The sequence below is a fragment of the Camarhynchus parvulus genome, chromosome 9 (genome assembly GCF_901933205.1).
Source record: "Camarhynchus parvulus chromosome 9, STF_HiC, whole genome shotgun sequence".
Taxonomy (NCBI): domain Eukaryota; kingdom Metazoa; phylum Chordata; class Aves; order Passeriformes; family Thraupidae; genus Camarhynchus; species Camarhynchus parvulus.
In genome coordinates, this window is record NC_044579.1 from 19,622,300 (window position 1) to 19,631,546 (window position 9,247).

Here is a 9,247-nt window from a genome sequence, read left to right on the forward strand (position 1 = left end):
TGCCTCCAGCTGGGCAGAGCCATTTGGCTCATTCCACAGGTCAGAGCCCCTGGGTGTCTGATGTGCTGCTCCTCCAGCAGCCTGGGAGTGCATCAAGAGGAATCGGAGCCCCTCTCAGTTCCTTCTGCCCTTCCAAAAGAGCAGGGAAGATGAACCTGGCAGGGCTCAGCTTGCTGTGCCAACATGGACATTGCACCCAGCTGGGATCAGCATCCCAGAGTTGCCATGGAGATGCCTGATGGGCATCTCTAACTTTTCAGGAACATGGCAGGATGCCAGGGCATCCTAAGCATCATTAACAATGCTGAAATACATTCCTTCTGCCCCAGGAGGCCCAAAAGCAGTCAGGGAAGACTTCTCCCCTTGGGAGGGAATGAGCTCACCTGTGGAGCTGGGCTGCCTGTCTTCTCCAGTCACTGCTCCCATCTCCATGTGAACTGTTGGGAATAGGAGACAATATTATTGGACTCTTTTCTGGACCAGCTGCCCAGAAGCCCCATTTTGCATTTTGCTCTGCATGCACAGTCCCAGGAAGCTGAGTGCTGAAGGGCACAGCAGGTCTGTGCTGTGATGTGCACAGTGCTCTGTGTGGAGAAAGAGAAAGTTGTTTTCATAAAGAAGTGAGAGGAAAAGAGGAGGAAAGCACAGTCAGCAGCACAGCACATTGGCCTGAGTACCAGAGCCACGCCCAAAGGGTTAAAGCAGCCCAGGAAGCCTAAGGAGATCCCTCAGGATGTCTCCTGAGCATCTCCAGTAATGAGTTTTCTCTCCTGTACTTTCATTATCACCATCCCATTGTTCCCCTTAGCTCTGCAGCACATTATTCCTGTCATTGAGGCAACTGCAAGGACAGCGCTGTTCCCTCAGCATTCTTTGTGGAAACATGATGGGCTCAGCCTCAGGGCAGGAGTGTGCATTGGCTGTCACCCCAGGAGTGATGCTCTGCTGTGCCTCTCTCTCTCTGGCCCCTTCAGATTGCCCACAGAAGTCCCAGGTTTTTCACAGTGCCCAGCAGAGCCTGGCATTTGGTTCTTTTCTGTCTTTCTAGAAATATTTTATAACTTCATGGAACTGGTTGCCCAGAGAGGCTGTGGCTCTCCCACCCCTGGAAGTATTCAAGGCCAGGTTGGACAGAGGTCTAGTGGAAGGTGTCCCTGCCCACAGCACCACAAACCATGCCCCGATTCTATGACCATTCATTAGTTCCCTGGAAGCTGGGGAACTGGGGTGGTGCCAGTGGCAATCTGGTATTGCATCCACCATACAACGCCACTTGGAGTTTATCCCTCCTGATTGGTAGAATTGGAGAAAGCTCTTTTTGTTTTTCCCAAGATCCCCCAAAAGTGGAAAAGCAGAAGAGGTAAGGCCATGTTGTCCATGAACCCTAGGGTGCTGAATTTAAGGTCACATTTTTAAGTACCAGCGTCACCTGGTCTGTCACTCCAGTGCTGGTCTCACCACTGACTTACTGAGGTCGCTGGCTTTGTTGTCATCCTCACTTGCACAGCCTGGGCAGAGCCTGCAAGGAAAACATGGCTGTCACTTCTCAGTGCTTGAGTGACAGAGCTGCAGACCTGCAAGGGAGTGGTGCTCCCTCAAACCGGTGTTTTGCTTCTTCTGCCAGATAACACAGGGGGGCAAGGGAACATCCGTTGGTGACATACACATGGCAGCTGCTTCTTCCTTCTCCCTGCCCTTGGCTCAGGGTTGTGTTTGGAGCTGGTGCCCTTGAGCTGAGGGCATGTCTTGCCTTCCTGATCTGTTTCCCTTTCTGCTCTAGGCTTATTCAAGCTCAAATGATCCAACCCCAAAGACCCAAGGAAATGAGGAGCAGTCTTCATTCAGTAAAGGAACACCCTGGAGAGGCAAAGCATCTTTATCGCTCTAAAAGTACTCCTTAAATAAGCAGCCATACAAAAGGTAAGAGAAGAGCTCCTGGTCATTAGGTGTGGGGGTTGTGCTTGGTGTGTTTGGTGTTTGGACACTCCAGGAGAGCTTGGAGTTGTGTGGATGCTGGTGCCAGCACAGCTCCTCTCCAAAGAGCCCTCCAGCCCTTCCCATTGGTGATGGAATGCCAGGGCATTCACAGTGCTGGGGGAAACCCAGGCTCCAGCTCTTTGCTCTTTCCATCGGTGGGTGCCGCTGGGTCAGATGAGAGCCCCACCCACCGCCACCCTGGGAGCATTGTTGTTGTTATTTATTTGTGTTGTGGCAGTGCCTGGGAACATCCCCTGGGGCAGGGAGCCTTTCCCGCTAGTGCAGGTCAGGACATGCAGAGCCAAAGCAGTAAATGCTGAGTGTCACTGCAGTGACACCCCTGTCCCCAGCCGAGCCAGCATGGAGACAGCACCCAGCCAGCACCCTGCCTGCCTGCCTGGTTCATTTGGCGACCCAAAATGACAGAATCACAGAATCCTTTAGGTTGGAAAAGACCTTCAGGATCATCGAGTCCAACCTCTGCCTGATCACCACCTTGTCAACCAGACCAGAACACTGAGTGCTGCCTTCAGGCATTCCTCAAACACCTCCAGGGATGGTGACTCCACCACCATCCCACGACAGTAGAACTGGCAGTTCCTTGGGACCATGTCGTGGAGCAACACGGAGCTCTGGTGGCACCATGGTCCTGCTGTCCCTGACTGCAGGGGCCTCTCGGCAAAGCAGAGCTGTGCACACAGGTTTGGTGAAAGCAGCAGGTCTCCAATTTAGCAGGAATTGGTTCCCTGGGTTTTGCTTCTTGACCTCAGCTGTCCTAATTATCTGGCTCCCCTTACAGTGTTTTTCAACTGTACAGAAATGAGCCAAGGACACATGAACGAAACATGATCCAGGAAGATTCCCCGAGTGCCAGGAAGTTGGAGCACTGCTCCCTCTGCTCTTTATGGCCGTGCTCGCTGCTTGGGGCTCCTGGAGCAGAGCTTGGAGCTGTTTGGCTCTCACGTGCTCAGGGCTATGTTGGTGCTGCAGTAACTCCCTGGGGCACCCCAATGCACTCCCAAGCCCCTGCTGTACCCTGCCATGGGGGGGTCTCGTGCCATTGCCCAGAGTGACCCCTGTTCTTGGCCAGAACCCTCCCAGTTTGCTGGTGAGGGTGCAAGCCCCTGATGGGGAGGGCAGGGAAGCACCAAGTGATGCATGCAGCCAATACCTGCACATGGCTTCTCTCCCTGCAGCCCAGGACATGTATCCTGCCGTGCCCCTTCTGCTCCTTGTGCCCTTGTCCGAGGAGCAAATGGGACAGCGGATCCTTCCTGGGAGCTCTGGGCAGCAGGACGAACCTGCCCAACAACAGCCACCGCAGGTAGGTCATTACTGGGTGATCGTGGCTTTTGAGGATTTGCCTGAATTGCTGCGGTCCCTCTGCCATCCAGCTTTACTTAAGGGTGTTTTGCTCGCCAGATTCTGCCCGCGGCTACCCCAGTCTGCCGCTCACCCCGGAGCGGGAGCAGGATGCTCCACAGCAGATGGTGATCTGGGAGGGGCGCTGTGATTTTGGCGACCGTTCCGTGCTGACCCCTGCCACGCCAGCAACTGCTCCGGCTTTGCCCCGGCGGCGCGGTGTCCTGCCCGGCCCGCGGGAGGCCCAGGTGGCCTCGGTGAGCATCATGTGAGGTGGCGAGGAGCCGGGGGCTGGCGGCGGCCGCGGGCCAAGCGCCTCTGACCATCTGCTCCGTGCCGTGCCGTGCCGTGCCAGGCTGGCGGCTGCGCCGGGAGCGGCCGTGCCACGGGGCGCGGGCAGCGCCGTAACCGGAGCCGCAGGGCTCGCAGAGGAGCTGACTCCGGCTTTTCGGCTCTGCCTCGTGTATATTTATCTGTACGTGCAAACAGAGCCGCCCGCTGAGCTGAGCCGGGAGCCTGTTCCAGGCTGAGCCGATGTCCCTTGTCCCCGTGCCCGCGGCTCCATCGGCCCCGGGGCCGTGAGGAGCGGCCGGCAGGGCAGCGAGAAGGGGAGTGGGGGCTGCTGAATGTGGGCAGCAGATTTGGGGCTGGTCTGTGCCTCTTTGCAGCCCGGAGAGGCGGGGTTGGGGGTCTCTGCCTGCTCGTGGCAGCAGGTGACGCCAAGGGCCAGGACCATGAGGTGCCTTGGGATGGTGGTACGGATGGGGAGAGCAGCAGTGAGTGCCTCGGTCAGAAACGGGACTTTTATCTAAGGTGCACACCTTGGCAACGCAGAGGAAAAGCAGGAGAGGGCTTTTCTCAGCACTATAGAGCAGCTGACAAACACCTGACTCTACATTTTTCATTTGAGCCAACCAAACGAATGCAGCCCAAGGCATGGCTTTCTCTGAGCTGGGGTTTGGTTTTTCAGGGGAGTGTGTTATCAAAGGCAGAAACGTGTTAAGAGGATTGAATGAGGACTGCTGGGGTATTGTGTGCCCACGGTCATGGCACAGCATGGGGTTGTGCTTTAGGACCTCAGAATTGGGGAATTTTCTAATATTGTCTTTGAATTGCAGTCCTTGGCTTTCCTTGTCACCTATAAAATGCATAAGGCCACTCCTAACTCCTTGTGAGCTCACCTGGACAAACCTCAGGACTCCCTTAATGCTGGTTTAGCTCAGAGCAAACCTCAAAGGGAGACTCATTTAATCTGAGCCTAAAAATGTGTCAAGAATTGCCTTAAATGCAAGGATTATCAAAGTGAGGCAACATGAAAAAGAACTGCTTGAAAATAAACCAGCACTTATGAGAACTGAATTTAGGGGACCAGGAATGTAAATGTGGGAAGAAACGGGTGGTGGAGGCTCCCTGTAACGTTCCCTAAACCTAAAAAGGTCTTTTATTTCTATCCCAAAAGCGCAGCAAGAGTCAAAGAAAAAGAAACCTGAATCTAGCTGACTTAAAGGTCATGAGACTTAGTGTTGGGATATTTGAGGTCTCGTGATTTTTTAAATGTTAATACTGCAATGCCTGCGGTGGGAGATTCACTGCCACAGTCACCAGCTCTGACCCAGGGATCTGAGCTGCTTGTGCCCTGTTTTAGTGGGGGTTTGATGGTGGAGTTGCCAGGTTACCTGTAGGAAAGGTCTTTTATACCATGTCCATGAGCAAATATCAAACAGAGGGTTTTTTTTTTCCCCTAATTCCTATAATTCCAATAACTTTCCTGCTGCTTTCTGGCCAGCCCCAAAAGTGTTTAATTATTTAGGACTTTGGCAGCTGAAGTCACCATTGCACCACTTTTTTCATCCTCAGGGATCTCAGCACACCTTGATGAGGTCACCTGAGCCCCTGCCCAAGTCTTGGAGAGTGAGGACTGAGGTCTGAGGGTGCAGACCTGAGGTTAGAAGCACATTTCTCTGCAGCATACGACTTTCTGAGGCTGCCTCTCCTTTCCCTAGCCCTGAATTTTAGCCACACATCATCTGGAAGCTGTTGGTTGAAATATTTCATGCTCAGTTTATATGTAACGCTCAGCAAGTGCATAGGGCACCTCTTAAAAGGTCAAGTTTATCCAAATCTATAATGCATGTGTATAAAATAGATAATAAATTCAGAACCCCTGTAAAACATGGGAAGGTTTTTTAGGGTAACCCATGTTAATGCTCAGTCGGGGGAGGTCTGGACCTCATCACCCTCACAGGGAAGAATTCCTTCCCAATATCCCATCCATCCCTGCCCTCTGCCAGTGGGAAGCCATTCCCTGTGTCCTGTCGCTCCATCCCTTGTCCAAAGTCCTTCTCCAACTTTTCTGGAGCCCCTTTAGGCACTGGAAGGGACTCTAAGGTGTCCCTGGAGCTTTCTCTTCTCCAGGTAACACCCCCAGCTCTCCCAGCCTGCCACCAAAGCACAGGGACTCCAGCTTCCACTGGACCCTCTCCATATCCTTTTCATGTTGTGGACACCAGAGCTGGACACAGCACTGCAGGTGAGGAGTCACCTGAGTGGAATAGAGTGGCAGAATCACCCTCCTCAACCTTATCCTCAAGCTCTCTCCCTTTCCTGGGAATGACTCCAGTATGCACCAGTCAGCCACCAACCCCCACCAGCAGATTGTCCCCTCAGCAGCTCTTCCCCTGGGCTGGATCCCTGCCTGTGGATGGGGGTTTTCCCTCCTGGAGTTCCTCAGTGTACACAAGATAAGGATGCCACAATTATGGCATGAGCAGAAGGGCTGTGATTCACAGCACCAGTGACATCCCTGGGCCAGTGACACCCTTGGGTTGGATGGTCCCTGATTGACTTCCTTCTGGGAAAAGACATCCCCAGTGATTCAGTTACTGAGAAACAAACAGTGATGATTCAGTATTGCTGTACATTACTTAAGTGAGGTGAATTCTTGTTCTGCACTTAAAAACAGCAGGGCAGGTGCTTGGCTGCTGGAGTCACGTCTGCTCAGAGCAGGTGAATCCCATAGGGCAGCAGAGCTCTGGTATTTACCCCGTGCTTTACAAATCCACCACGGTGCCTCTGTGCCAGGAAGCCTCTCTGGTGATTGCCCACACTCTGCTCAGTGCCTGCCAGGCCCTTCCCAACACAAACACCTCATTAATTCCCATGCTTTTAAGGAAATGAAGCCATACAGAAATTTGCCACCGGTAACAAATTACGTGGTACTGATGCCACCGATTAATGCTGCAGGAAATAATGCTCTATTTCAGATGCTGAATGGTTTTATTTTCCTCCTAAATTAATTTGCCACTGTACAATAAATCACAGAATTAATCACAGAAGGGTTTGGATTGGAAGAGACCTTAAAGATCATTTAGTTCCAACTCCCCTTCCCCGGGCAGGGACAAAAATGCTGTTCTGCCTGGAAGAAGCTAAAATAACATGCAGACATTGTCTGAAGGGCTAGAAAGGAACTTCATTTTTTTCCCCTCTAGTTTTCACTATCTGAGAGCAAATAAGTGGGTAAGTCTGCAGCACCAGGGATGTCCCAGTGCTTCCAGCCTCCAGCACACCTCCCATCCCAGTGCTCCCATCTTACCTATGGATACTGCAATATTTCTAAAATCCAGTGGCTGCCAAGACACCATCATTCCCTGCTGAGTTTGTCATTACCTCCTTGCCCAGGTGATGCAGAAGCTGTGGAAATTTTCCATGCTGGTGAGGATGCAAGCAAGACCTTCTGGTACTCTGTCAAAGTTGCTGCAGCTTTGCTTTGTGTGGAGTAGACAGGATGAGTTATGGGAAAAGGAGGAAATGAGATTAAATACATAGTCCTGACATAGGACATAGGGCTGATCTTTGCACCTGCCAGCCCAAGTGAGCGTCATTATCATTTATGGATGCTCATAAAGGAGAAGGTCCCTCTACCTAGCCAGGTGTGGTGGTTTTGATGGAATGTCCATGTGTGAATGTGCCAAGAAATGCCCAAATGCGCAGGTGCCATGGAGCACAGAGGGACAACAGGGAAGTGAGCTGGGGCAGGAAGTGAAAGCAAAAGGGAGAGTGGGATTGGAAAGCAGAGTGCTGGGCGGTGGCACCTGGGCAGGAGGAGGTGTTTACTGGCATGGGCTGTGGCTGCCTGGAAAGATCTCTTGGGTTATCACCAAGGTGCTCTGTAGACACCAGGAACAGTGATTAGATTAAACACCAAATTAACCTCACTTAAGTTAGACCTCAGAGTTGGGAGGCAACATTGGTTTAGCAGGGCTGGCATGCAGGGTGCAGCCCACCTCTGTCTGCAAGGATTAGCTCAAAATTAGCCAAGCTATCATTGTAGATATTTTTCTTTCTTTATGTATTATTTAGAACCTTTCTAAGTGTATGATTAATCATAACCAGCATTCTGAGACATTTACCTCTCTTGCTGGGTTGCAGTGTGACTCTGAATGGTGCTTGGGTGCTGGGCAGTGTGTGAGGAGCTGAGGAGGTGCTGGCATTGTCCTTGTAAGGCATCAAAAGTGGTCTCAGGCCATCAGCCAGGGAAGCATCTCAATGCCAGGGACGAGGCCAGGAACAGAGACTTCCAGCTAATCAGCAGGAAGGGAGAGCTGGCACGATACAACGACTCTTTAGCAGGAGCTGCTGCATCCACAGCTCCAGGTGCTGCAGGCAGTGCTGCAGGTAAGGACAGGTCACATTCCAGGACACTGGGCACATGTACTGTGAGTCTAAAGGCTGAAGAACTCAATTGGGAGAATGTGAAATTAAGACTGTTACTGACCTAAACTGAGCTGTGAGAGCAAAAGCAGCCACTTGTATGATGTGCTTTAAAACTGGTGTTGTCATGCAGGAGCTCTGTAAGTCCTTAAGTAGCACTTTCCCCTCTCCCCAGTCTTAGGGTTCTGTCCTGCCAAGACATAGAATTAGTTAAAAAGAGATTTTTTTAAACCCACACACTCTTAGTTGGAGAGGACACCTGTCAGCCTGGTGTGTTCTCGGTGTCTCCTGGCAGCTCAGTTGTCTGGAAGGAGCAATGCAATGATGTTGGGGTGCTCCACCTGGCTACCCAAACACCACTGTGGGTAATGGGAAACCACTTTGACAATGTGGAAAATCTGGGCATTATTGAGAAGTTAAATCAGTCTCTAGCTGGATTAATTCACTGCTAGTAGCTGGAAAAATTAATAAAGTGAAGATCTGTATCAATCTTGGTGACTTTCTGTAAAGCTGTAAAGTATGAACATTATCAATGGCAAACTGCTAGAATAGCAGCCCAGGCTCAGACCAGTGAGAGGTTTTGTGTGCCGGGTTGCTGCACCGAGGGAGGGAAGTTCTTCCCCCCCCCCTCTCTCCAAAGAGGGAAGGGGAACCGCCCCCTAACCCAACAAAGGTGTCCCCACTTGTGCCAGTAAAGTGGAATGGCATCATAGGTGTGCCTTGCTCCTGTCATTCCTTATATCTTGTCCTGAGCATGAAGCTGGACATTTAAATCCCCAACTCCCAAATACCAGCTTCAGGATGAGGCTTTCAGAAAATAAAGCCTGATGAGTTGAGCTCTGACTTCAGGACTGCAGTGAACACAATGGAAATCTATTAGATACCCTGCAAGAGAATAATTTCCCAGCTTGTACTGGAAAGAGTTGAAGAGAAGAAGTCTGAATTTGGGCTAGAGGTATAAAAAATGCACAAGTTAAGCTGGCTTTTTGTGTGTGGCAAGAGATGAGTGTCTGAAAGTTAAACTGGCCTTGCCTAGTGTTGAGTGGGTTATCTGTGCCGGCCATAAATCGAACCGGGATGGCTTAATTGCTGCTTGGCAGTAAATAAAGCTCTAACTGAGATGTCTGCTCTATAACATAGAGGGGATCTCCTGGGTTATGGAGGATGATAGATGGCCAGAGAAATCCATTTGGAGGCT